Source organism: Equus caballus, chromosome 28, assembly GCF_041296265.1.
Source record: "Equus caballus isolate H_3958 breed thoroughbred chromosome 28, TB-T2T, whole genome shotgun sequence".
NCBI classification, from domain to species: Eukaryota; Metazoa; Chordata; class Mammalia; order Perissodactyla; family Equidae; genus Equus; species Equus caballus.
The window spans coordinates 2,982,443-3,007,336 of record NC_091711.1 but is presented as its reverse complement, the minus strand read 5'-3'; positions in this window follow the sequence as shown (position 1 = coordinate 3,007,336).

Below are 24,894 nucleotides of genomic sequence, written 5' to 3'. Positions count from 1 at the left end.
GGCAGGTGATTTTGCATGTCCAGCGGTCGTTCCGGCGGGTCGAGCCGGTGGTTCCAGCGTGTCCGGCAGGTGGTTCCGGTCTGTCCGGCAGGTGGTTCTGTGGTGTCCGGCACGAGGTTCAGTCTGAGAGGCTGTGCCGGCATGCCCCTCACGTGATTCCGGCTTGTCCCTGAAGTGGTGCTGGTGTAGTGGGCAGGTGATTTTGGCGTGTCCGGCAGGTGGTTCAGGCGAGTTGAGCAGGTGGTTGCGACGTGCTCGGCAGGTGCTTCCGGCGTCTCCGGCACGTGTTTCTGGCACATCTGACTGGTGGTTCCGGCATGCCCAAAAGTTGATTCCGGTCTGTCCGGTAGGTGGTTCCGGCGTGCACGGCACGTGGTTCTGGTACGTGTCAGAGGAGGTTGCGTATGCCCAACAGGTGATTCCGGACTGTCCGCCACGTGCTTCTGGCACGTCTGAGAGGTGGTTCCAACATGCCCGGCAGGTCATTTCGGAGAGTCGTCCAAGTGGTTCTGGCGTAGCCCGCAGGTGATTTTGGCGTGTCCGGCAGGTGGTTCCGCCGTGCTCGGCAGGTGGTTCAGGCATGGCCGTCACGTGGTTCCAGTCTGTCCAGGACGTGTTTCCAGCTTCTCCGGCAGGTGGTTCTGGTACGTCTGAGAGGTGGTTCCGCCATGGCTGGCAGGTGATCCCGGACCGTCCCCCAGGTGGTTCTGGCATAGCCAGCAGTTGATATTGGCCTGTCCGGCAGGTGGTTCCAGCGAGTCGAACAGGTGGCTCCGGCGTGCTCGGCAGGTGGTTCCGGTCTGTCCGGTAGGTGATTCCGGCGTGTCCGGCACGTGCTTCCGGCACGTCTGAGAGGTGGTTCCGGCATGCGCGACAGGTGGTTTCGAAGTGTCCGCCACGTGGTTCTGGCGTACCCGGCAGGTGATTTTGGCGTGTCCGGCAGGTGTTTCTGGCGAGTCGAGCAGGTGGCTCCGGCATGCTCGGCAGGTGCTTCCGGCGTCTCCGGCACGTGGTTCTGGTGTGTCTGAGAGCTGGTTCCGGCATGTCCGGCAGATGATTCCGGAGGCTCCGGCAAGTGGTTCTGGCATACCCGGCTGGTGATTTGGGCATGTCAGGTAGGTGGTTCCGGCGAGTCGAGCAGGTGGCTCCGGCGTGCTCGGCAGGTTGTTCAGACGGGTCTGGCAGGTGTTTTCCGTCTGTTCGGGGTGTGGTTGCAGCATCTCATGCACATGGTTCTGGCACGTCTGAGATGTGGTTCCGGCCGGCCCGACAGGTGTTTCCACAGTGTCCGCCAAGTGGTACTGGCGTAGTTGGCAGGTGATTTTGGCATGACCGACAGGTGGTTCCAGCAAGCCCGGCAGGTGATTCCGAAGTGTTCCCCAACTGGTTGTGGCATAGCCGGCAGGTGATTTTTGCGTGTCCGGCAGGTGGTTCTGGCGAGTCGAGCAGGTGGCTCTGGCGTGCTCGGCAGGTGCTTCCGGCGTCTCCGTCACGTGGTTCTGGCATATCTGAGAGGTGGTTCCGGCATGCCCGGCATGTGATTCCGGAGTGTCCGCCAAGTGGTTCTGGCATACCCGGCTGGTGATTTGGGCATGTCAGGTAGGTGGTTCCGGCGAGTCGAGCAGGTCGCTCCGGCGTGCTCGGCAGGTTGTTCAGGCGGGTCTGGCAGGTGTTTTACGTCTGTTGGGGGTGTGGTTCCAGCATCTCATGCACATGGTTCTGGCACGTCTGAGATGTGGTTCCGGCCGGCCCGACAGGTGTTTCCACTGTGTCCGCCAAGTGGTACTTGCGTAGTTGGCAGGTGATTTTGGCATGACCGGCAGGTGGTTCCAGCAAGCCCGGCAGGTGATTCCGAAGTGTTCCCCAACTGGTTGTGGCGTAGCCGGCAGGTGATTTTTGCGTGTCCGGCAGGTGGTTCTGGCGAGTCGAGCAGGTGGCTCCGGCATGCCTGGCAGGTGATTCCGGAGTGTTCGCCAAGTGTTTCCGGCGTAGCCGGCAGGTGATTTTGCATGTCCAGCGGTCGTTCCGGCGGGTCGAGCCGGTGGTTCCGGCGTGTCCGGCAGGTGGTTCCGGTCTGTCCGGCAGGTGGTTCTGTGGTGTCCGGCACGAGGTTCAGTCTGAGAGGCTGTGCCGGCATGCCCCTCACGTGATTCCGGCTTGTCCCCGAAGTGGTGCTGGTGTAGCGGGCAGGTGATTTTGGCGTGTCCGGCAGGTGGTTCAGGCGAGTTGAGCAGGTGGTTGCGACGTGCTCGGCAGGTGCTTCCGGCGTCTCCGGCACATCTGACTGGTGGTTCCGGCATGCCCAAAAGTTGATTCCGGTCTGTCCGGTAGGTGGTTCCGGCGTGCACGGCACGTGGTTCTGGTACGTCTCAGAGGTGGTTGCGTATGCCCAACAGGTGATTCCGGACTGTCCGCCACGTGCTTCTGGCACGTCTGAGAGGTGGTTCCAACATGCCCGGCAGGTCATTTCGAAGAGTCGTCCAAGTGGTTCTGGCATAGCCCGCAGGTGATTTTGGCGTGTCCGGCAGGTGGTTCCGCCGTGCTCGGCAGGTGGTTCAGGCATGGCCGTCACGTGGTTCCAGTCTGTCCAGGACGTGTTTCCAGCTTCTCCGGCAGGTGGTTCTGGTACGTCTGAGAGGTGGTTCCGCCATGGCTGGCAGGTGATCCCGGACCGTCCCCCAGGTGGTTCTGGCATAGCCAGCAGTTGATATTGGCCTGTCCGGCAGGTGGTTCCAGCGAGTCGAACAGGTGGCTCCGGCGTTCTTCGCAGGTGGTTCCGGTCTGTCCGGTAGGTGTTTCCGGCGTGTGTGGCACGTGCTTCCGGCACGTCTGAGAGGTGGTTCCGGCATGCGCGGCAGGTGATTCCATAGTGTCCGCCAGGTGGTTCTGGAATACCCGGCAGGTGATTTTGGCGTGTCCGGCAGGTGTTTCTGGCGAGTCGAGCAGGTGGCTCCTGCATGCTCGGCAGGTGCTTCCGGCGTCTCCGGCACTTGGTTCTGGTGTGTCTGAGAGCTGGTTCCGGCATGTCCGGCAGATGATTCCGGAGTGTCCGCCAAGTGGTTCTGGCATACCCAGCAGCTGATTTTGGCGTGTCAGGGAGGTGGTACCGGTAAGTTGAGCAGGTGGTTCCGGCGTGCTCAACAGGTGGTTCAGGCGGTTCTGGCAGGTGGTATCCGTCTGTTCGTGGTGTGGTTCCAGCATCTCATGAACACGTTTCTGGCACGTCTGAGATGTGGTTCCAGCCGGCCCGACAGGTGTTTCCGCAGTGTCCGCCAAGCGGTTCTGGTTTACTTGGCAGGTGATTTTGGCATGACTGGCAGGTGGTTCCAGCAAGCCTCGCAGGTGATTCCAAAGTGTTCACCAACTGGTTGTGGCGTAGCCGGCAGGTGATTTTTGCGTGATCGGCAGGTGGTTATGGCGAGTCGAGCAGGTGGTTCCGGCGGGCTCGGCAGGTGCTTCCGGGGTCATTGGCACGTGGTTCTGGCATATCTGAGAGGTGGTTCCGGCATGCCCGGCAGGTGATTCCGGAGTGTTTGCCAAGTGTTTCTGGCGTAGCCGGCAGGTGATTTTGCATGTCCAGCGGTCGTTCCGGCGGGTCGAGCCGGTGGTTCCGGCGTGTCTGGCAGGTGGTTCCGGTCTGTCCGGCAGGTGGTTCTGTGGTGTCCGGCACGAGGTTCAGTCTGAGAGGCTGTGCCGGCATGCCCCTCATGTGATTCCGGCTTGTCCCCGAAGTGGTGCTGGTGTAGCGGGCAGGTGATTTTGGCGTGTCCGGCAGGTGGTTCAGGCGAGTTGAGCAGGTGGTTGCGACGTGCTCGGCAGGTGCTTCCGGCGTCTCCGGCACGTGTTTCTGGCACATCTGACTGGTGGTTCCGGCATGCCCAAAAGTTGATTCCGGTCTGTCTGGTAGGTGCTTCCGGCGTGCACGGCACGTGATTCTGGTACGTCTCAGAGGTGGTTGCGTATGCCCAACAGATGATTCCGGACTGTCCGCCACGTGCTTCTGGCACGACTGACAGGTGGTTCCAACATGCCCGGCAGGTCATTTCGGAGAGTCGTCCAAGTGGTTCTGGCGTAGCCCGCAGGTGATTTTGGCGTGTCCGGCAGGTGGTTCCGCCGTGCTCGGCAGGTGGTTCAGGCATGGCCGTCACGTGGTTCCAGTCTGTCCAGGACGTGTTTCCAGCTTCTCCGGCAGGTGGTTCTGGTACGTCTGAGAGGTGGTTCCGCCATGGCTGGCAGGTGATCCCGGACTGTCCCCCAGGTGGTTCTGGCATAGCCAGCAGTTGATATTGGCCTGTCCGGCAGGTGGTTCCAGCGAGTCGAACAGGTGGCTCCGGCGTGCTCGGCAGGTGGTTCCGGTCTGTCCGGTAGGTGATTCCGGCGTGTCCGGCACGTGCTTCCGGCACGTCTGAGAGGTGGTTCCGGCATGCGCGGCAGGTGATTCCGTAGTGTCCGCCAGGTGGTTCTGGCGTACCCGGCAGGTGATTTTGGCGTGTCCGGCAGGTGTTTCTGGCGAGTCGAGCAGGTGGCTCCGGCATGCTCGGCAGGTGCTTCCGGCGTCTCCGGCACGTGGTTCTGGTGTGCCTGAGAGCTGGTTCCGGCATGTCCGGCAGATGATTCCGGAGTGTCCGCCAAGTGGTTCTGGCATACCCAGCAGGTGATTTTGGCGTGTCAGGGAGGTGGTACCGGTGAGTCGAGCAGGTGGTTCCGGCGTTCTCAGCAGGTGGTTCAGGCGGTTCTGGCAGGTGGTATCCGTCTGTTCGGGGTGTGGTTCCAGCATCTCATGAACACGTTTCTGGCACGTCTGAGATGTGGTTCCAGCCGGCCCGACAGGTGTTTCCGCAGTGTCCGCCAAGCGGTTCTGGCGTAGTTGGCAGGTGATTTTGGCATGACTGGCAGGTGGTTCCAGCAAGCCTGGCAGGTGATTCCAAAGTGTTCACCAACTGGTTGTGGCGTAGCCGGCAGGTGATTTTTGCGTGATCGGCAGGTGGTTCTGGCGAGTCGAGCAGGTGGTTCCGGCGTGCTCGGCTGGTGCTTCCGGGGTCATTGGCACGGGGTTCTGGCATGTCTGAGAGGTGGTTCCTGCATGCCCGGCAAGTGATTCCGGAGTGTTCGCCAAGTGGTTCTGGCATAGTCGGCAGGTGATTTTGGCATGTCCGGCAGGTGGTTCAGGCGAGTTGAGCAGGTGGTTCCAACGTGCTTGGCAGGTGCTTCCGGCGTCTCCGGCACGTGTTTCTGGCACATCTGACAGGTGGTTCCGGCATGCCCGAAAGGTGATTCCGGTCTGTCCGGTAGGTGGTTCCAGCCTGCACGGCATGTGGTTCTGGTACGTCTCAGAGGTGGTTGCGCATGCCCAACAGGTGATTCCGGACTGTCCGCCACATGGTTCTGGCACGTCTGAGAGGTGGTTCCGGCATGCCCGGCAGGTCATCCCAGAGAGTCCTCCAAGTGGTTCTGGCATAACACGCAGGTGATTTTGGGGTGTCTGGCAGGTTGTTCCGTTGTGCTTGGCAGGTGGTTCAGGCATGGCCGGCAGGTGGTTCCAGACTGTCCAGGACGTGTTTCCAGCTTCTCCGGCAGGTGGTTCTGGTACGTCTGAGAGGTGGTTCCGCCATGGCTGGCAGGTGATTCCGGACCGTCGACCAGGTGGTTCTGGCATAGCCAGCAGTTGATATTGGCCTGTCCGGCAGGTGGTTCCAGCGAGTCGAACAGGTGGCTCTGGCGTGCTCGGCAGGTGGTTCCGGTCTGTCCGGTAGGTGATTCCGGCGTGTCCGGCACGTGCTTCCGGCACGTCTGAGAGGTGGTTCCGGCATGCGCGACAGGTGGTTTCGGAGTGTCCGCCAGGTGGTTCTGGCATACCCGGCAGGTGATTTTGGAGTGTCCGGCAGGTGTTTCTGGCGAGTCGAGCAGGTGGCTCCGGCATGCTCGGCAGGTGCTTCCGGCGTCTCCGGCACGTGGTTCTGGTGTGTCTGAGAGCTGGTTCCGGCATGTCCGGCAGATGATTCCGGAGTGTCCGGCAAGTGGTTCTGGCATACCCGGCTGGTGATTTGGGCATGTCAGGTAGGTGGTTCCGGCGAGTCGAGCAGGTGGCTCCGGCGTGCTCGGCAGGTGCTTCCGGGGTCATTGGCACGTGGTTCTGGCATATCTGAGAGGTGGTTCCGGCATGCCCGGCAGGTGATTCCGGAGTGTTCGCCAAGTGTTTCCGGCGTAGCCGGCAGGTGATTTTGCATGTCCAGCGGTCGTTCCGGCGGGTCGAGCCGGTGGTTCCGGCGTGTCCGGCAGGTGGTTCCAGTCTGTCCGGCAGGTGGTTCTGTGGTGTCCGGCACGAGGTTCAGTCTGAGAGGCTGTGCCGGCATGCCCCTCACGTGATTCCGGCTTGTCCCCGAAGTGGTGCTGGTGTAGCGGGCAGGTGATTTTGGCGTGTCCGGAAGGTGGTTCAGGCGAGTTGAGCAGGTGGTTGCGACGTGCTCGGCAGGTGCTTCCGGCGTCTCCGGCACGTGTTTCTGGCACATCTGACTGGTGGTTCCGGCATGCCCAAAAGTTGATTCCGGTCTGTCCGGTAGGTGGTTCCGGCGTGCACGGCACGAGGTTCTGGTACGTCTCAGAGGTGGTTGCGTATGCCCAACAGGTGATTCCGGACTGTCCGCCACGTGCTTCTGGCACGTCTGAGAGGTGGTTCCAACATGCCCGGCAGGTCATTTCGGAGAGTCGTCCAAGTGGTTCTGGCGTAGCCCGCAGGTGATTTTGGCGTGTCCGGCAGGTGGTTCAGGCATGGCCGTCACGTGGTTCCAGTCTGTCCAGGACGTGTTTCCAGCTTCTCCGGCAGGTGGTTCTGGTGCGTCTGAGAGGTGGTTCCGCCATGGCTGGCAGGTGATCCCGGACCGTCCCCCAGGTGGTTCTGGCATAGCCAGCAGTTGATATTGGCCTGTCCGGCAGGTGGTTCCAGCGAGTCGAACAGGTGGCTCCGGCGTTCTTGGCAGGTGGTTCCGGTCTGTCCGGTAGGTGTTTCCGGCGTGTCTGGCACGTGCTTCCGGCACGTCTGAGAGGTGGTTCCGGCATGCGCGGCAGGTGATTCCGTAGTGTCCGCCAGGTGGTTCTGGCATACCCGGCAGGTGATTTTGGCGTGTCCGGCAGGTGTTTCTGGCGAGTCGAGCAGGTGGCTCCGGCATGCTCGGCAGGTGCTTCCGGCGTCTCCGGCACGTGGTTCTGGTGTGTCTGAGAGCTGGTTCCGGCATGTCTGGCAGATGATTCCGGAGTGTCCGCCAAGTGGTTCTGGCATACCCGGCTGGTGATTTGGGCATGTCAGGTAGGTGGTTCCGGCGAGTCGAGCAGGTGGCTCCGGCGTGCTCGGCAGGTTGTTCAGACGGGTCTGGCAGGTGTTTTCCGTCTGTTTGGGGTGTGGTTCCAGCATCTCATGCACATGGTTCTGGCACGTCTGAGATGTGGTTCCGGCCGGCCCGACAGGTGTTTCCACAGTGTCCGCCAAGTGGTACTGGCGTAGTTGGCAGGTGATTTTGGCATGACCGGCAGGTGGTTCCAGCAAGCCCGGCAGGTGATTCCGAAGTGTTCCCCAACTGGTTGTGGCGTAGCCGGCAGGTGATTTTTGCGTGTCCGGCAGGTTTTTCTGGCGAGTCGAGCAGGTGGTTCCGGCGTGCCCGGCAGGTGCTTCCGGAGTGTTCGCCAAGTGTTTCCGGCGTAGCCGGCAGGTGATTTTGCATGTCCAGCGGTCGTTCCGGCGGGTCGAGCCGGTGGTTCCGGCGTGTCCGGCAGGTGGTTCCGGTCTGTCCGGCAGGTGGTTCTGTGGTGTCAGGCACGAGGTTCAGTCTGAGAGGCTGTGCCGGCATGCCCCTCACGTGATTCCGGCTTGTCCCTGAAGTGGTGCTGCTGTAGCGGGCAGGTGATTTTGGCGTGTCCGGCAGGTGGTTCAGGCGAGTTGAGCAGGTGGTTGCGACGTGCTCGGCAGCTGCTTCCGGCGTCTCCGGCACGTGTTTCTGGCACATCTGACTGGTGGTTCCGGCATGCCCAAAAGTTGATTCCGGTCTGTCCGGTAGGTGGTTCCGGCGTGCACGGCACGTGGTTCTGGTACGTCTCAGAGGTGGTTGCGTATGCCCAACAGGTGATTCCGGACTGTCCGCCACGTGCTTCTGGCACGTCTGAGAGGTGGTTCCAACATGCCCGGCAGGTCATTTCGGAGAGTCGTCCAAGTGGTTCTGGCGTAGCCCGCAGGTGATTTTGGTGTGTCCGGCAGGTGGTTCCGCCGTGCTCGGCAGGTGGTTCAGGCATGGCCGTCACGTGGTTCCAGTCTGTCCAGGACGTGTTTCCAGCTTCTCCGGCAGGTGGTTCTGGTACATCTGAGAGGTGGTTCCGCCATGGCTGGCAGGTGATCCCGGACGGTCCCCCAGGTGGTTCTGGCATAGCCAGCAGTTGATATTGGCCTGTCCGGCAGGTGGTTCCAGCGAGTCGAACAGGTGGCTCCGGCGTTCTTCGCAGGTGGTTCCGGTCTGTCCGGTAGGTGTTTCCGGCGTGTCTGGCACGTGCTTCCGGCACGTCTGAGAGGTGGTTCCGGCATGCGCGGCATGTGATTCCATAGTGTCCGCCAGGTGGTTCTGGAATACCCGGCAGGTGATTTTGGCGTGTCCGGCAGGTGTTTCTGGCGAGTCGAGCAGGTGGCTCCTGCATGCTCGGCAGGTGCTTCCGGCGTCTCCGGCACTTGGTTCTGGTGTGTCTGAGAGCTGGTTCCGGCATGTCCGGCAGATGATTCCGGAGTGTCCGCCAAGTGGTTCTGGCATACCCAGCAGCTGATTTTGGCGTGTCAGGGAGGTGGTACCGGTAAGTTGAGCAGGTGGTTCCGGCGTGCTCAACAGGTGGTTCAGGCGGTTCTGGCAGGTGGTATCCGTCTGTTCGTGGTGTGGTTCCAGCATCTCATGAACACGTTTCTGGCACGTCTGAGATGTGGTTCCAGCCGGCCCGACAGGTGTTTCCGCAGTGTCCGCCAAGCGGTTCTGGTTTACTTGGCAGGTGATTTTGGCATGACTGGCAGGTGGTTCCAGCAAGCCTGGCAGGTGATTCCAAAGTGTTCACCAACTGGTTGTGGCGTAGCCGGCAGGTGATTTTTGCGTGATCGGCAGGTGGTTCTGGCGAGTCGAGCAGGTGGTTCCGGCGTGCTCGGCTGGTGCTTCCGGGGTCATTGGCACGGGGTTCTGGCATGTCTGAGAGGTGGTTCCTGCATGCCCGGCAAGTGATTCCGGAGTGTTCGCCAAGTGGTTCTGGCATAGTCGGCAGGTGATTTTGGCATGTCCGGCAGGTGGTTCAGGAGAGTTGAGCAGGTGGTTCCAACGTGCTTGGCAGGTGCTTCTGGCGTCTCCGGCACGTGTTTCTGGCACATCTGACAGGTGGTTCCGGCATGCCCGAAAGGTGATTCCGGTCTGTCCGGTAGGTGGTTCCAGCCTGCACGGCATGTGGTTCTGGTACGTCTCAGAGGTGGTTGCGCATGCCCAACAGGTGATTCCGGACTGTCCGCCACATGGTTCTGGCACGTCTGAGAGGTGGTTCCGGCATGCCCGGCAGGTCATCCCAGAGAGTCCTCCAAGTGGTTCTGGCATAACACGCAGGTGATTTTGGCATGTCTGGCAGGTTGTTCCGTTTTGCTTGGCAGGTGGTTCAGGCTTGGCCGGAAGGTGGTTCCAGACTGTCCAGGACGTGTTTCCAGCTTCTCCGGCAGGTGGTTCTGGTACGTCTGAGAGGTGGTTCCGCCATGGCTGGCAGGTGATTCCGGACCGTCCCCCAGGTGGTTCTGGCATAGCCAGCAGTTGATATTGGCCTGTCCGGCAGGTGGTTCCAGCGAGTCGAACAGGTGGCTCCGGCGTGCTCGGCAGGTGGTTCCGGTCTGTCCGGTAGGTGATTCCGGCGTGTCCGGCACGTGCTTCCGGCACGTCTGAGAGGTGGTTCCGGCATGCGCGACAGGTGGTTTCGGAGTGTCCGCCAGGTGGTTCTGGCGTACCCGGCAGGTGATTTTGGCGTGTCCGGCAGGTGTTTCTGGCGAGTCGAGCAGGTGGCTCCGGCATGCTCGGCAGGTGCTTCCGGCGTCTCCGGCACGTGGTTCTGGTGTGTCTGAGAGCTGGTTCCGGCATGTCCGGCAGATGATTCCGGAGGTTCCGGCAAGTGGTTCTGGCATACCCGGCTGGTGATTTGGGCATGTCAGGTAGGTGGTTCCGGCGAGTCGAGCAGGTGGCTCCGGCGTGCTCGGCAGGTTGTTCAGACGGGTCTGGCAGGTGTTTTCCGTCTGTTCGGGGTGTGGTTCCAGCATCTCATGCACATGGTTCTGGCACGTCTGAGATGTGGTTCCGGCCGGGCCGACAGGTGTTTCCACAGTGTCCGCCAAGTGGTACTGGCGTAGTTGGCAGGTGATTTTGGCATAACCGGCAGGTGGTTCCAGCAAGCCCAGCAGGTGATTCCGAAGTGTTCCCCAAGTGGTTGTGGCGTAGCCGGCAGGTGATTTTTGCGTGTCCGGCAGGTGGTTCTGGCGAGTCGAGCAGGTGGCTCTGGCGTGCTCGGCAGGTGCTTCCGGCGTCTCCGGCACGTGGTTCTGGCATATCTGAGAGGTGGTTCCGGCAAGCCCGGAAGGTGATTCCGGAGTGTCCGCCAAGTGGTTCTGGCATACCCGGCTGGTGATTTGGGCATGTCAGGTAGGTGGTTCCGGCGAGTCGAGCAGGTGGCTCTGGCGTGCTCGGCAGGTTGTTCAGACGGGTCTGGCAGGTCTTTTCCGTCTGTTGGGGGTGTGGTTCCAGCATCTCATGCACATGGTTCTGGCACGTCTGAGATGTGGTTCCGGCCGGCCCGACAGGTGTTTCCACAGTGTCCGCCAAGTGGTACTGGCGTAGTTGGCAGGTGATTTTGGCATGACCGGCAGGTGGTTCCAGCAAGCCCGGCAGGTGATTCCGAAGTGTTCCCCAACTGGTTGTGGCGTAGCCGGCAGGTGATTTTTGCGTGTCCGGCAGGTGGTTCTGGCGAGTCGAGCAGGTGGTTCCGGCGTGCCCGGCAGGTGCTTCCGGAGTGTTCGCCAAGTGTTTCCGGCGTAGCCGGCAGGTGATTTTGCATGTCCAGCGGTCGTTCCGGCGGGTCGAGCCGGTGGTTCCGGCGTGTCCGGCAGGTGGTTCCGGTCTGTCCGGCAGGTGGTTCTGTGGTGTCCGGCACGAGGTTCAGTCTGAGAGGCTGTGCCGGCATGCCCCTCATGTGATTCCGGCTTGTCCCCGAAGTGGTGCTGGTGTAGTGGGCAGGTGATTTTGGCGTGTCCGGCAGGTGGTTCAGGCGAGTTGAGCAGGTGGTTGCGACGTGCTCGGCAGGTGCTTCCGTCGTCTCCTGCACGTGTTTCTGGCACATCTGACTGGTGGTTCCGGCATGCCCAAGAGTTGATTCCGGTCTGTCGGGTAGGTGGTTCCGGCGTGCACGGCACGTGGTTCTGGTACGTCTCAGAGGTGGTTGCGCATGCCCAACAGGTGATTCCGGACTGTCCGCCACGTGCTTCTGGCACGTCTGAGAGGTGGTTCCAACATGCCCGGCAGGTCATTTCGGAGAGTCGTCCAAGTGGTTCTGGCGTAGCCCGCAGGTGATTTTGGCGTGTCCGGCAGGTGGTTCCGCCGTGCTCGGCAGGTGGTTCAGGCATGGCCGTCACGTGGTTCCAGTCTGTCCAGGACGTGTTTCCAGCTTCTCCGGCAGGTGGTTCTGGTACGTCTGAGAGGTGGTTCCGCCATGGCTGGCAAGTGATCCCGGACCCTCCCCCAGGTGGTTCTGGCATAGCCAGCAGTTGATATTGGCCTGTCCGGCAGGTGGTTCCAGCGAGTCGAACAGGTGGCTCCGGCGTGCTCGGCAGGTGGTTCCGGTCTGTCCGGTAGGTGTTTCCGAGTGTCTGGCACGTGCTTCCGGCACGTCTGAGAGGTGGTTCCGGCATGCGCGGCAGGTGATTCCATAGTGTCTGCCAGGTGGTTCTGGCGTACCCGGCAGGTGATTTTGGCGTGTCCGGCAGGTGTTTCTGGCGAGTCGAGCAGGTGGCTCCGGCATGCTCGGCAGGTGCTTCCGGCGTCTCCGGCACTTGGTTCTGGTGTGTCTGAGAGCTGGTTCCGGCATGTCCGGCAGATGATTCCGGAGTGTCCGCCAAGTGGTTCTGGCATACCCAGCAGCTGATTTTGGCGTGTCAGGGAGGTGGTACCGGTGAGTCGAGCAGGTGGTTCCGGCGTGCTCAGCAGGTGGTTCAGGCGGTTCTGGCAGGTGGTATCCGTCTGTTCGGGGTGTGGTTCCAGCATCTCATGAACACGTTTCTGGCACGTCTGAGATGTGGTTCCAGCCGGCCCGACAGGTGTTTCCGCAGTGTCCGCCAAGCGGTTCTGGCGTAGTTGGCAGGTGATTTTGGCATGACCGGCAGGTGGTTCCAGCAAGCCCGGCAGGTGATTCCGAAGTGTTCCCCAACTGGTTGTGGCGTAGCCGGCAGGTGATTTTTGCGTGTCCGGCAGGTGGTTCTGGCGAGTCGAGCAGGTGGTTCCGGCGTGCTCGGTAGGTGCTTCCGGGGTCATTGGCACGTGGTTCTGGCATATCTGAGAGCTGGTTCCGGCATGCCCGGCAGGTGATTCCGGAGTGTTCGCCAAGTGTTTCCGGCGTAGCCGGCAGGTGATTTTGCATGTCCAGCGGTCGTTCCGGCGGGTCAAGCCGGTGGTTCCGGCGTGTCCGGCAGGTGGTTCCGGTCTGTCCGGCAGGTGGTTCTGTGGTGTCCGGCACGAGGTTCAGTCTGAGAGGCTGTGCCGGCATGCCCCTCACGTGATTCCGGCTTGTCCCCGAAGTGGTGCTGGTGTAGCGGGCAGGTGATTTTGGCGTGTCCGGCAGGTGGTTCAGGCGAGTTGAGCAGGTGGTTGCGACGTGCTCGGCAGGTGCTTCCGGCGTCTCCGGCACGTGTTCTGGCACATCTGACAGGTGGTTCCGGCATGCCCAAAATTTGATTCCGGTCTGTCCGGTAGGTGGTTCCGGCGTGCACGGCACGTGGTTCTGGTACGTCTCAGAGGTGGTTGCGTATGCCCAACAGGTGCTTCCGGACTGTCCGCCACATGGTTCTGGCACGTCTGAGAGGTGGTTCCGGCATGCCCGGCAGGTCATCCCAGAGAGTCCTCCAAGTGGTTCTGGCATAACACGCAGGTGATTTTGGCGTGTCTGGCAGGTTGTTCCGTTGTGCTTGGCAGGTGGTTCAGGCTTGGCCGGCAGGTGGTTCCAGACTGTCCAGGACGTGTTTCCAGCTTCTCCGGCAGGTGGTTCTGGTACGTCTGAGAGGTGGTTCCGCCATGGCTGGCAGGTGATTCCGGACCGTCCCCCAGGTGGTTCTGGCATAGCCAGCAGTTGATATTGGCCTGTCCAGCAGGTGGTTCCAGCGAGTCGAACAGGTGGCTCCGGCGTGCTCGGCAGGTGGTTCGGGTCTCTCCGGTAGGTGATTCCGGCGTGTCCGGCACGTGCTTCCGGCACGTCTGAGAGGTGGTTCCGGCATGCGCGACAGGTGGTTTCGGAGTGTCCGCCATGTGGTTCTGGCGTACCCGGCAGGTGATTTTGGCGTGTCCGGCAGGTGTTTCTGGCGAGTCGAGCAGGTGGCTCCGGCATGCTCGGCAGGTGCTTCCGGCGTCTCCGGCACGTGGTTCTGGTGTGTCTGAGAGCTGGTTCCGGCATGTCCGGCAGATGATTCCGGAGTGTCCGGCAAGTGGTTCTGGCATACCCGGCTGGTGATTTGGGCATGTCAGGTAGGTGGTTCCGGCGAGTCGAGCAGGTGGCTCCGGCGTGCTCGGCAGGTTGTTCAGACGGGTCTGGCAGGTGTTTTCCGTCTGTTCGGGGTGTGGTTCCAGCATCTCATGCACATGGTTCTGGCCCGTCTGAGATGTGGTTCCGGCCGGCCCGACAGGTGTTTCCACAGTGTCCGCCAAGTGGTACTGGCGTAGTTGGAAGGCGATTTTGGCATGACCGGCAGGTGGTTCCAGCAAGCCCGGCAGGTGATTCCGAAGTGTTCCCCAACTGGTTGTGGCGTAGCCGGCAGGTGATTTTTGCGTGTGCGGCAGGTGGTTCTGGCGAGTCGAGCAGGTGGTTCCGGCGTGCTCGGCAGGTGCTTCCGGGGTCATTGGCACGTGGTTCTGGCATATCTGAGAGGTGGTTCCGGCATGCCCGGCAGGTGATTCCGGAGTGTTCGCCAAGTGTTTCCGGCGTAGCCGGCAGGTGATTTTGCATGTCCAGCGGTCGTTCCGGCGGGTCGAGCCGGTGGTTCCGGCGTGTCCGGCAGGTGGTTCCGGTCTGTCCGGCAGGTGGTTCTGTGGTGTCCGGCACGAGGTTCAGTCTGAGAGGCTGTGCCGGCATGCCCCTCACGTGATTCCGGCTTGTCCCCGAAGTGGTGCTGGTGTAGCGGGCAGGTGATTTTGGCGTGTCCGGCAGGTGGTTCAGGCGAGTTGAGCAGGTGGTTGCGACGTGCTCGGCAGGTGCTTCCGGCGTCTCCGGCACGTGTTTCTGGCACATCTGACAGGTGGTTCCGGCATGCCCAAAAGTTGATTCCGGTCTGTCCGGTAGGTGGTTCCGGCGTGCACGGCACGTGGTTCTGGTACGTCTCAGAGGTGGTTGCGTATGCCCAACAGGTGATTCCGGACTGTCCGCAACATGGTTCTGGCACGTCTGAGAGGTGGTTCCGGCATGCCCGGCAGGTCATCCCAGAGAGTCCTCCAAGTGGTTCTGGCATAACACGCAGGTGATTTTGGCGTGTCTGGCAGGTTGTTCCGTTGTGCTTGGCAGGTGGTTCAGGCTTGGCCGGCAGGTGGTTCCAGACTGTCCAGGACGTGTGTCCAGCTTCTCCGGCAGGTGGTTCTGGTACGTCTGAGAGGTGGTTCCGCCATGGCTGGCAGGCGATTCCGGACCTTCCCCCAGGTGGTTCTGGCATAGCCAGCAGTTGGTATTGGCCTGTCCGGCAGGTGGTTCCAGCGAGTCAAACAGGTGGCTCCGGCGTGCTCGGCAGGTGGTTCCGGTCTGTCCGGTAGGTGATTCCGGCGTGTCCGGCACGTGCTTCCTGCACGTCTGAGAGGTGGTTCCGGCATGCGCGACAGGTGGTTTCGGAGTGTCCGCCAGGTGGTTCTGGCGTACCCGGCAGGTGATTTTGGCGTGTCCGGCAGGTGTTTCTGGCGAGTCGAGCAGGTGGCTCCGGCATGCTCGGCAGGTGCTTCCGGCGTCTCCGGCACGTGGTTCTGGTGTGTCTGAGAGCTGGTTCCGGCATGTCCGGCAGATGATTCCGGAGTGTCCGGCAAGTGGTTCTGGCATACCCGGCTGGTGATTTGGGCATGTCAGGTAGGTGGTTCCGGCGAGTCGAGCAGGTGGCTCCGGCGTGCTCGGCAGGTTGTTCAGACGGGTCTGGCAGGTGTTTTCCGTCTGTTCGGGGTGTGGTTCCAGCATCTCATGCACATGGTTCTGGCACGTCTGAGATGTGGTTCCGGCCGGCCCGACAGGTGTTTCCACAGTGTCCGCCAAGTGGTACTGGCGTAGTTGGCAGGTGATTTTGGCATGACCGGCAGGTGGTTCCAGCAAGCCCGGCAGGTGATTCCGAAGTGTTCCCCAACTGGTTGTGGTGTAGCCGGCAGGTGATTTTTGCGTGTCCAGCAGGTGGTTCTGGCGAGTCGAGCAGGTGGTTCCGGCGTGCTCGGCAGGTGCTTCCGGAGTGCTCGCCAAGTGTTTCCGGCGTAGCCGGCAGGTGATTTTGCATGTAGAGCGGTCGTTCCGGCGGGTCGAGCCGGTGGTTCCGGCGTGTCCGGCAGGTGGTTCCGGTCTGTCAGGCAGGTGGTTCTGTGGTGTCCGGCACGAGGTTCAGTCTGAGAGGCTGTGCCGGCATGCCCCTCATGTGATTCCGGCTTGTCCTAGAAGTGGTGCTGGTGTAGCGGGCAGGTGATTTTGGCGTGTCCGGCAGGTGGTTCAGGCGAGTTGAGCAGGTGGTTGCGACGTGCTCGGCAGGTGCTTCCGGAATCTCCGGCACGTGTTTCTGGCACATCTGACTGGTGGTTCCGGCATGCCCAAAAGTTGATTCCGGTCTGTCTGGTAGGTGGTTCCGGCGTGCACTGCACGTGGTTCTGGTACGTCTCAGAGGTGGTTCCGTATGCCCAACAGGTGATTCCGGACTGTCCGCCACGTGCTTCTGGCACGTCTGAGAGGTGGTTCCAACATGCCCGGCAGGTCATTTCGGAGAGTCGTCCAAGTGGTTCTGGCGTAGCCCGCAGGTGATTTTGGCGTGTCCGGCATGTGGTTCTGCCGTGCTCGGCAGGTGGTTCAGGCATGGCCGTCACGTGGTTCCAGTCTGTCCAGGACGTGTTTCCAGCTTCTCCGGCAGGTGGTTCTGGTACGTCTGAGAGGTGGTTCCGCCATGGCTGGCAGGTGATCCCGGACTGTCCCCCAGGTGGTTCTGGCATAGCCAGCAGTTGATATTGGCCTGTCCGGCAGGTGGTTCCAGCGAGTCGAACAGGTGGCTCCGGCGTTCTTCGCAGGTGGTTCCGGTCTGTCCGGTAGGTGTTTCCGGCGTGTCTGGCACGTGCTTACGGCACGTCTGAGAGGTGGTTCCGGCATGCGCGGCAGGTGATTCCGTAGTGTCCGCCAGGTGGTTCTGGCGTACCCGGCAGGTGATTTTGGCGTGTCCGGCAGGTGTTTCTGGCGAGTCGAGCAGGTGGCTCCGGCATGCTCGGCAGGTGCTTCCGGCGTCTCCGGCACGTGGTTCTGCTGTGTCTGAGAGCTGGTTCCGGCATGTCCGGCAGATGATTCCGGAGTGTCCGCCAAGTGGTTCTGGCATACCCAGCAGGTGATTTTGGCGTGTCAGGGAGGTGGTACCGGTGAGTCGAGCAGGTGGTTCCGGCGTGCTCAGCAGGTGGTTCAGGCGGTTCTGGCAGGTGGTATCCGTCTGTTCGGGGTGTGGTTCCAGCATCTCATGAACACGTTTCTGGCACGTCTGAGATGTGGTTCCAGCCGGGCCGACAGGTGTTTCCGCAGTGTCCGCCAAGCGGTTCTGGCGTAGTTGGCAGGTGATTTTGGCATGACTGGCAGGTGGTTCCAGCAAGCCTGGCAGGTGATTCCAAAGTGTTCACCAACTGGTTGTGGCGTAGCCGGCAGGTGATGTTTGCGTGATCGGCAGGTGGTTCTGGCGAGTCGAGCAGGTGGTTCCGGCGTGCTCGGCTGGTGCTTCCGGGGTCATTGGCACGGGGTTCTGGCATGTCTGAGAGGTGGTTCCTGCATGCCCGGCAAGTGATTCCGGAGTGTTTGCCAAGTGGTTCTGGCATAGTCGGCAGGTGATTTTGGCATGTCCGGCAGGTGGTTCAGGCGAGTTGAGCAGGTGGTTCCAACGTGCTTGGCAGGTGCTTCCGGCGTCTCTGGCACGTGTTTCTGGCACATCTGACAGGTGGTTCCGGCATGCCCGAAAGGTGATTCCGGTCTGTCCGGTAGGTGGTTCCAGCCTGCACGGCATGTGGTTCTGGTACGTCTCAGAGGTGGTTGCGCATGCCCAACAGGTGATTCCGGACTGTCCGCCACATGGTTCTGGCACGTCTGAGAGGTGGTTCCGGCATGCCCGGCAGGTCATCCCAGAGAGTCCTCCAAGTGGTTCTGGCATAACACGCAGGTGATTTTGGCGTCTCTGGCAGGTTGTGCCGTAGTGCTTGGCAGGTGGTTCAGGCTTGGCCGGCAGGTGGTTCCAGACTCTCCAGGACGTGTTTCCAGCTTCTCCGGCAGGTGGTTCTGGTACGGCTGAGAGGTGGTTCCGCCATGGCTGGCAGGTGATTCCGGACCGTCCCCCAGTTGGTTCTGGCATAGACAGCAGTTGATATTGGCCTGTCCGGCAGGTGGTTCCAGCGAGTCGAGCAGGTGGCTCCGGCGTGCTCGGCAGTTGGTTCCGGTCTGTCCGGTAGGTGATTCTGGCGTGTCCGGCACATGCTTCCGGCACGTCTGAGAGGTGGTTCCGGCATGCGCGACAGGTGATTTCGGAGTGTCCGCCAGGTGGTTCTGGCGTACCCGGCAGGTGATTTTGGCGTGTCCGGCAGGTGTTTCTGGCGAGTCGAGCAGGTGGCTCCGGCATGCTCGGCAGGTTGTTCAGACGGGTCTGGCAGGTGTTTTCCGTCTGTTCGGGGTGTGGTTCCAGCATCTCATGCACATGGTTCTGGCCCGTCTGAGATGTGGTTCCGGCCGGCCCGACAGGTGTTTCCACAGTGTCCGCCAAGTAGTACTGGCGTAGTTGGCAGGTGATTTTGGCATGACCGGCAGGTGGTTCCAGCAAGCCCGGCAGGTGATTCCGAAGTGTTCCCCAACTGGTTGTGGCGTAGCCGGCAGGTGATTTTTGCGTGTCCGGCAGGTGGTTCTGGCGAGTCGAGCAGGTGGTTCCGGCGTGCTCGGCAGGTGCTTCCGGGGTCATTGGCATGTGGTTCTGGCATATCTGAGAGGTGGTTCCGGCATGCCCGGCAGGTGATTCCGGAGTGTTCGCCAAGTGTTTCCGGCGTAGCCGGCAGGTGATTTTGCATGTCCAGCGGTCGTTCCGGCGGGTCGAGCCGGTGGTTCCGGCGTGTCCGGCAGGTGGTTCCGGTCTGTGCGGCAGGTGGTTCTGTGGTGTCCAGCACGAGGTTCAGTCTGAGAGGCTGTGCCGGCATGCCCCTCACGTGATTCCGGCTTGTCCCCGAAGTGGTGCTGGTGTAGCGGGCAGGTGATTTTGGCGTGTCTGGCAGGTGGTTCAGGCGAGTTGAGCAGGTGGTTGCGACGTGATCGGCAGGTGCTTCCGGCGTCTCCGGCACATGTTTCTGGCACATCTGACTGGTGGTTCCGGCATGCCCAAAAGTTGATTCCGGTCTGTCCGGTAGGTGGTTCCGGAGTGCACGGCACGTGGTTCTGGTACGTCTCAGAGGTGGTTGCGAATGCCCAACAGGTGATTCCGGACTGTCCGCAACGTGCTTCTGGCACGTCTGAGAGGTGGTTCCAACATGCCCGGCAGGTCATTTCGGAGAGTCGTCCAAGTGGTTCTGGCGTAGCCCGCAGGTGATTTTGGCGTGTCCGGCAGGTGGTTCCGCCGTGCTCGGCAGGTGGTTCAGGCATGGCCGTCACGTGGTTCCAGTCTGTCCAGGACGTGTTTCCAGCTTCTCCGGCAGGTGGTTCTGGTACGTCTGAGAGGTGGTTCCGCCATGGCTGGCAGGTGATCCCGGACTGTCCCCCAGGTGGTTCTGGCATAGCCAGCAGTTGATATTGGCCTGTCCGGCAGGTGGTTCCAGCGAGTCGAACAGGTGGCTCCGGCGTTCTTCGCAGGTGGTTCCGGTCTGTCCGGTAGGTGTTTCCGGCGTGTCTGGCACGTGCTTCCGGCACGTCTGAGAGGTGGTTCCGGCATGCGCGGCAGGTGATTCCGTAGTGTCCGCCAGGTGGTTCTGGCGTACCCGGCAGGTGATTTTGGCGTGTCCGGCAGGTGTTTCTGGCGAGTCGAGCAGGTGGCTCCGGCATGCTCGGCAGGTGCTTCCGGCGTCTCCGGCACTTGGTTCTGGTGTGTCTGAGAGCTGGTTCCGGCATGTCCGGCAGATGATTCCGGAGTGTCCGCCAAGTGGTTCTGGCATACCCAGCAGGTGATTTTGGCGTGTCAGGGAGGTGGTACCGGTGAGTCGAGCAGGTGGTTCCGGCGTGCTCAACAGGTGGTTCAGGCGGTTCTGGCAGGTGGTATCCGTCTGTTCGGGGTGTGGTTCCAGCATCTCATGAACACGTTTCTGGCACGTCTGAGATGTGGTTCCAGCCGGCCCGACAGGTGTTTCCGCAGTGTCCGCCAAGCGGTTCTGGCGTAGTTGGAAGCTGATTTTGGCATGACTGGCAGGTGGTTCCAGCAAGCCTGGCAGGTGATTCGAAAGTGTTCACCAACTGGTTGTGGCGCAGCCGGCAGGTGATTTTTGCGTGATCGGCAGGTGGTTCTGGCGAGTCGAGCAGGTGGTTCCGGCGTGCTCGGCTGGTGCTTCCGGGGTCATTGGCACGGGGTTCTGGCATGTCTGAGAGGTGGTTCCTGCATGCCCGGCAAGTGATTCCGGAGTGTTCGCCAAGTGTTTCTGGCATACTCGGCAGGTGATTTTGGCATGTCCGGCAGGTGGTTCAGGCGAGTTGAGCAGGTGGTTCCAACGTGCTTGGCAGGTGCTTCCGGCGTCTCCGGCACGTGTTTCTGGCACATCTGACAGGTGGTTCCGGCATGCCCGAAAGGTGATTCCGGTCTGTCCGGTAGGTGGTTCCAGCCTGCACGGCATGTGGTTCTGGTACGTCTCAGAGGTGGTTGCGCATGCCCAACAGGTGATTCCGGACTGTCCGCCACATGGTTCTGGCACGTCTGAGAGGTGGTTCCGGCATGCCCGGCAGGTCATCCCAGAGAGTCCTCCAAGTGGTTCTGGCATAACACGCAGGTGATTTTGGCGTGTCTGGCAGGTTGTGCCGTTGTGCTTGGCAGGTGGTTCAGGCTTGGCCGGCAGGTGGTTCCAGACTGTCCAGGACGTGTTTCCAGCTTCTCCGGCAGGTGGTTCTGGTACGGCTGAGAGGTGGTTCTGCCATGGCTGGCAGGTGATTCCGGACCGTCCCCCAGTTGGTTCTGGCATAGACAGCAGTTGATATTGGCCTGTCCGGCAGGTGGTTCCAGCGAGTCGAACAGGTGGCTCCGGCGTGCTCGGCAGTTGGTTCCGGTCTGTCCGGTAGGTGATTCCGGCGTGTCCGGCACGTGCTTCCGGCACGTCTGAGAGGTGGTTCCGGCATGCGCGACAGGTGATTTCGGAGTGTCCGCCAAGTGGTTCTGGCGTACCCGGCAGGTGATTTTGGCGTGTCCGGCAGGTGTTTCTGGCGAGTCGAGCAGGTGGCTCCGGCATGCTCGGCAGGTTGTTCAGACGGGTCTGGCAGGTGTTTTCCGTCTGTTCGGGGTGTGGTTCCAGCATCTCATGCACATGGTTCTGGCACGTCTGAGATGTGGTTCCGGCCGGCCCGACAGGTGTTTCCACAGTGTCCGCCAAGTAGTACTGGCGTAGTTGGCAGGTGATTTTGGCATGACCGGCAGGTGGTTCCAGCAAGCCCGGCAGGTGATTCCGAAGTGTTCCCCAACTGGTTGTGGCGTAGCCGGCAGGTGATTTTTGCGTGTCCGGCAGGTGGTTCTGGCGAGTCGAGCAGGTGGCTCCGGCGTGCTCGGCAGGTGCTTCCGGCGTCTCCGGCACGTGGTTCTGGCATATCTGAGAAGTGGTTCCGGCATGCCCGGCAGGTGATTCCGGAGTGTCTGCCAAGTGGTTCTGGCATACCCGGCTGGTGATTTTTGCATGTCAGGTAGGTGGTTCCGGCGAGTCGAGCCGGTGGCTCCGGCGTGCTCGGCATGTTGTTCAGACGGGTCTGGCAGGTGTTTTCCGTCTGTTCGGGGTGTGGTTCCAGCATCTCATGCACATGGTTCTGGCACGTCTGAGATGTGGTTCCGGCCGGCCCGACAGGTGTTTCCACAGTGTCCGCCAAGTGGTGCTGGCGTAGTTGGCAGGTGATTTTGGCATGACTGGCAGGTGGTTCCAGCAAGCCTGGCAGGTGATTCCAAAGTGTTCACCAACTGGTTGTGGCGTAGCCGGCAGGTGATTTTTGCGTGATCGGCAGGTGGTTCTGGCGAGTCGAGCAGGTGGTTCCGGCGTGCTCGGCTGCTGCTTCCGGGGTCATTGGCACGGGGTTCTGGCATGTCTGAGAGGTGGTTCCTGCATGCCCGACAAGTGATTCCGGAGTGTTCGCCAAGTGGTTCTGGCATAGTCGGCAGGTGATTTTGGCATGTCCGGCAGGTGGTTCAGGCGAGTTGAGCAGGTGGTTCCAACGTGCTTGGCAGGTGCTTCCGGCGTCTCCGGCACGTGTTTCTGGCACATCTGACAGGTGGTTCCGGCATGCCCGAAAGGTGATTCCGGTCTGTCCGGTAGGTGGTTCCAGCCTGCACGGCATGTGGTTCTGGTACGTCTCAGAGGTGGTTGCGCATGCCCAACAGGTGATTCCGGACTGTCCGCCACATGGTTCTGGCACGTCTGAGAGGTGGTTCCGGCATGCCCGGCAGGTCATCCCAGAGAGTCCTCCAAGTGGTTCTGGCATAACACGCAGGTGATTTTGGCGTGTCTGGCAGGTTGTTCCATTGTGCTTGGCAGGGGGTTCAGGCTTGGCCGGCAGGTGGTTCCAGACTGTCCAGGACGTGTTTCCAGCTTCTCCGGCAGGTGGTTCTGGTACGTCTGAGAGGTGGTTCCGCCATGGCTGGCAGGTGATTCCGGACCGTCCCCCAGGTGGTTCTGGCATAGCCAGCAGTTGATATTGGCCTGTCCGGCAGGTGGTTCCAGCGAGTCGAACAGGTGGCTCCGGCGTGCTCGGCAGGTGGTTCCGGTCTGTCCGGTAGGTGATTCCGGCGTGTCCGGCACGTGCTTCCGGCACGTCTGAGAGGTGGTTCCGGCATGCGCGACAGGTGGTTTCGGAGTGTCCGCAAGGTGGTTCTGGCGTACCCGGCAGGTGATTTTGGCGTGTCCGGCAGGTGTTTCTGGCGAGTCGAGCAGGTGGCTCCGGCATGCTCGGCAGGTGCTTCCGGCGTCTCCGGCACGTAGTTCTGGTGTGTCTGAGAGCTGGTTCCGGAATGTCCGGCAGATGATTCCGAAGTGTCCGCCAAGTGGTTCTGGCATACCCAGCTGGTGATTTGGGCATGTCAGGTAGGTGGTTCCGGCGAGTCGAGCAGGTGGCTCCGGCGTGCTCGGCAGGTTGTTTAGACGGGTCTGGCAGGTGTTTTCCGTCTGTTCGGGGTGTGGTTCCAGCATCTCATGCACATGGTTCTGGCACGTCTGAGATGTGGTTCCGGCCGGCCAGACAGGTGTTTCCACAGTGTCCGCCAAGTGGTACTGGCGTAGTTGGCAGGTGATTTTGGCATGACCGGAGGTGGTTCCAGCAAGCCCGGCAGGTGATTCCGAAGTGTTCCCCAACTGGTTGTGGTGTAGCTGGCAGGTGATTTTTGCGTGTCCGGCAGGTGGTTCTGGTGAGTCGAGCAGGTGGTTCCGGCGTGCTCGGCAGGTGCTTCCGGGTTCATTGGCACGTGGTTCTGGCATATCTGAGAGGTGGTTCCGGCATGCCCGGCAGATGATTCCGGAGTGTTCGCCAAGTGTTTCCGGCGTAGCCGGCAGGTGATTTTGCATGTCCAGCGGTCGTTCCGGCGGGTCGAGCCGGTGGTTCCGGCGTGTCCGGCAGGTGGTTCCGGTCTGTCCGGCAGGTGGTTCTGTGGTGTCCGGCACGAGGTTCAGTCTGAGAGGCTGTGCCGGCATGCCCCTCACGTGATTCCGGCTTGTCCCCGAAGTGGTGCTGGTGTAGCGGGCAGGTGATTTTGGCGTGTCCGGCAGGTGGTTCAGGCGAGTTGAGCAGGTGGTTGCGACGTGCTCGGCAGGTGCTTCCGGCGTCTCCGGCACGTGTTTCTGGCACATCTGACTGGTGGTTCCGGCATGCCCAAATGGTGATTCCGGTCTGTCCGTTAGGTGGTTCCGGCGTGCACGGCACGTGGTTCTGGTACGTCTCAGAGGTGGTTGCGTATGCCCAACAGGTGATTCCGGACTGTCCTGCACGTGCTTCTTGCACGTCTGAGAGGTGGTTCCAACATGCCCGGCAGGTCATTTCGGAGAGTCGTCCAAGTGGTTCTGGCGTAGCCCGCAGGTGATTTTGGCGTATCCGGCAGGTGGTTCCGCCGTGCTCGGCAGGTGGTTCAGGCATGGCCGTCACGTGGTTCCAGTCTGTCCAGGACGTGTTTCCAGCTTCTCCGGCAGGTGGTTCTGGTACGTCTGAGAGGTGGTTCCGCCATGGCTGGCAGGTGATCACGGACTGTCCCCCAGGTCGCTCTGGCATAGCCAGCAGTTGATATTGGCCTGTCCGGCAGGTGGTTCCAGCGAGTCGAACAGGTGGCTCCGGCGTTCTTGGCAGGTGGTTCTGGTCTGTCCGGTAGGTGTTTCCGGCGTGTCTGGCACGTGCTTCCGGCACGTCTGAGAGGTGGTTCCGGCATGCGCGGCAGGTGATTCCGTAGTGTCCGCCAGGTGGTTCTGGCGTACCCGGCAGGTGATTTTAGCGTGTCCGGCAGGTGTTTCTGGCGAGTCGAGCAGGTGGCTCCGGCATGCTCGGCAGGTGCTTCCGGCGTCTCCGGCACTTGGTTCTGGTGTGTCTGAGAGCTGGTTCCGGCATGTCCGGCAGATGATTCCGGAGTGGCCGCCAAGTGGTTCTGGCATACCCAGCAGGTGATTTTGGCGTGTCAGGGAGGTGGTACCGGTGAGTCGAGCAGGTGGTTCCGGCGTGCTCAGCAGGTGGTTCAGGCGGTTCTGGCAGGTGGTATCCGTCTGTTCGGGGTGTGGTTCCAGCATCTCATGAACACGTTTCTGGCACGTCTGAGATGTGGTTCCAGCCGGCCCGACAGATGTTTCCGCAGTGTCCGCCAAGCGGTTCTGGCGTAGCCGGCAGGTGATGTTTGCCTGTCCGGCAGGGGGTTCTGGCGAGTCGAGCAGGTGGTTCCGGCATGCTCGGCAGGTGCTTCCGGGGTCATTGGCACGTGGTTCTGGCATATCTGAGAGGTGGTTCCGGCATGCCCGGCAGGTGATTCCGGCGTGTTCGCCAAGTGTTTCCGGCGTAGCCGGCAGGTGATTTTGCATGTCCAGCGGTCGTTCCGGCGGGTCGAGCCGGTGGTTCCGGCGTGTCCGGCAGGTGGTTCCGGTCTGTCCGGCAGGTGGTTCTGTGGTGTCCGGCACGAGGTTCAGTCTGAGAGGCTGTGCCGGCATGCCCCTCACGTGATTCCGGCTTGTCCCCGAAGTGGTGCTGGTGTAGCGGGCAGGTGATTTTGGCGTGTCCGGCAGGTGGTTCAGGCGA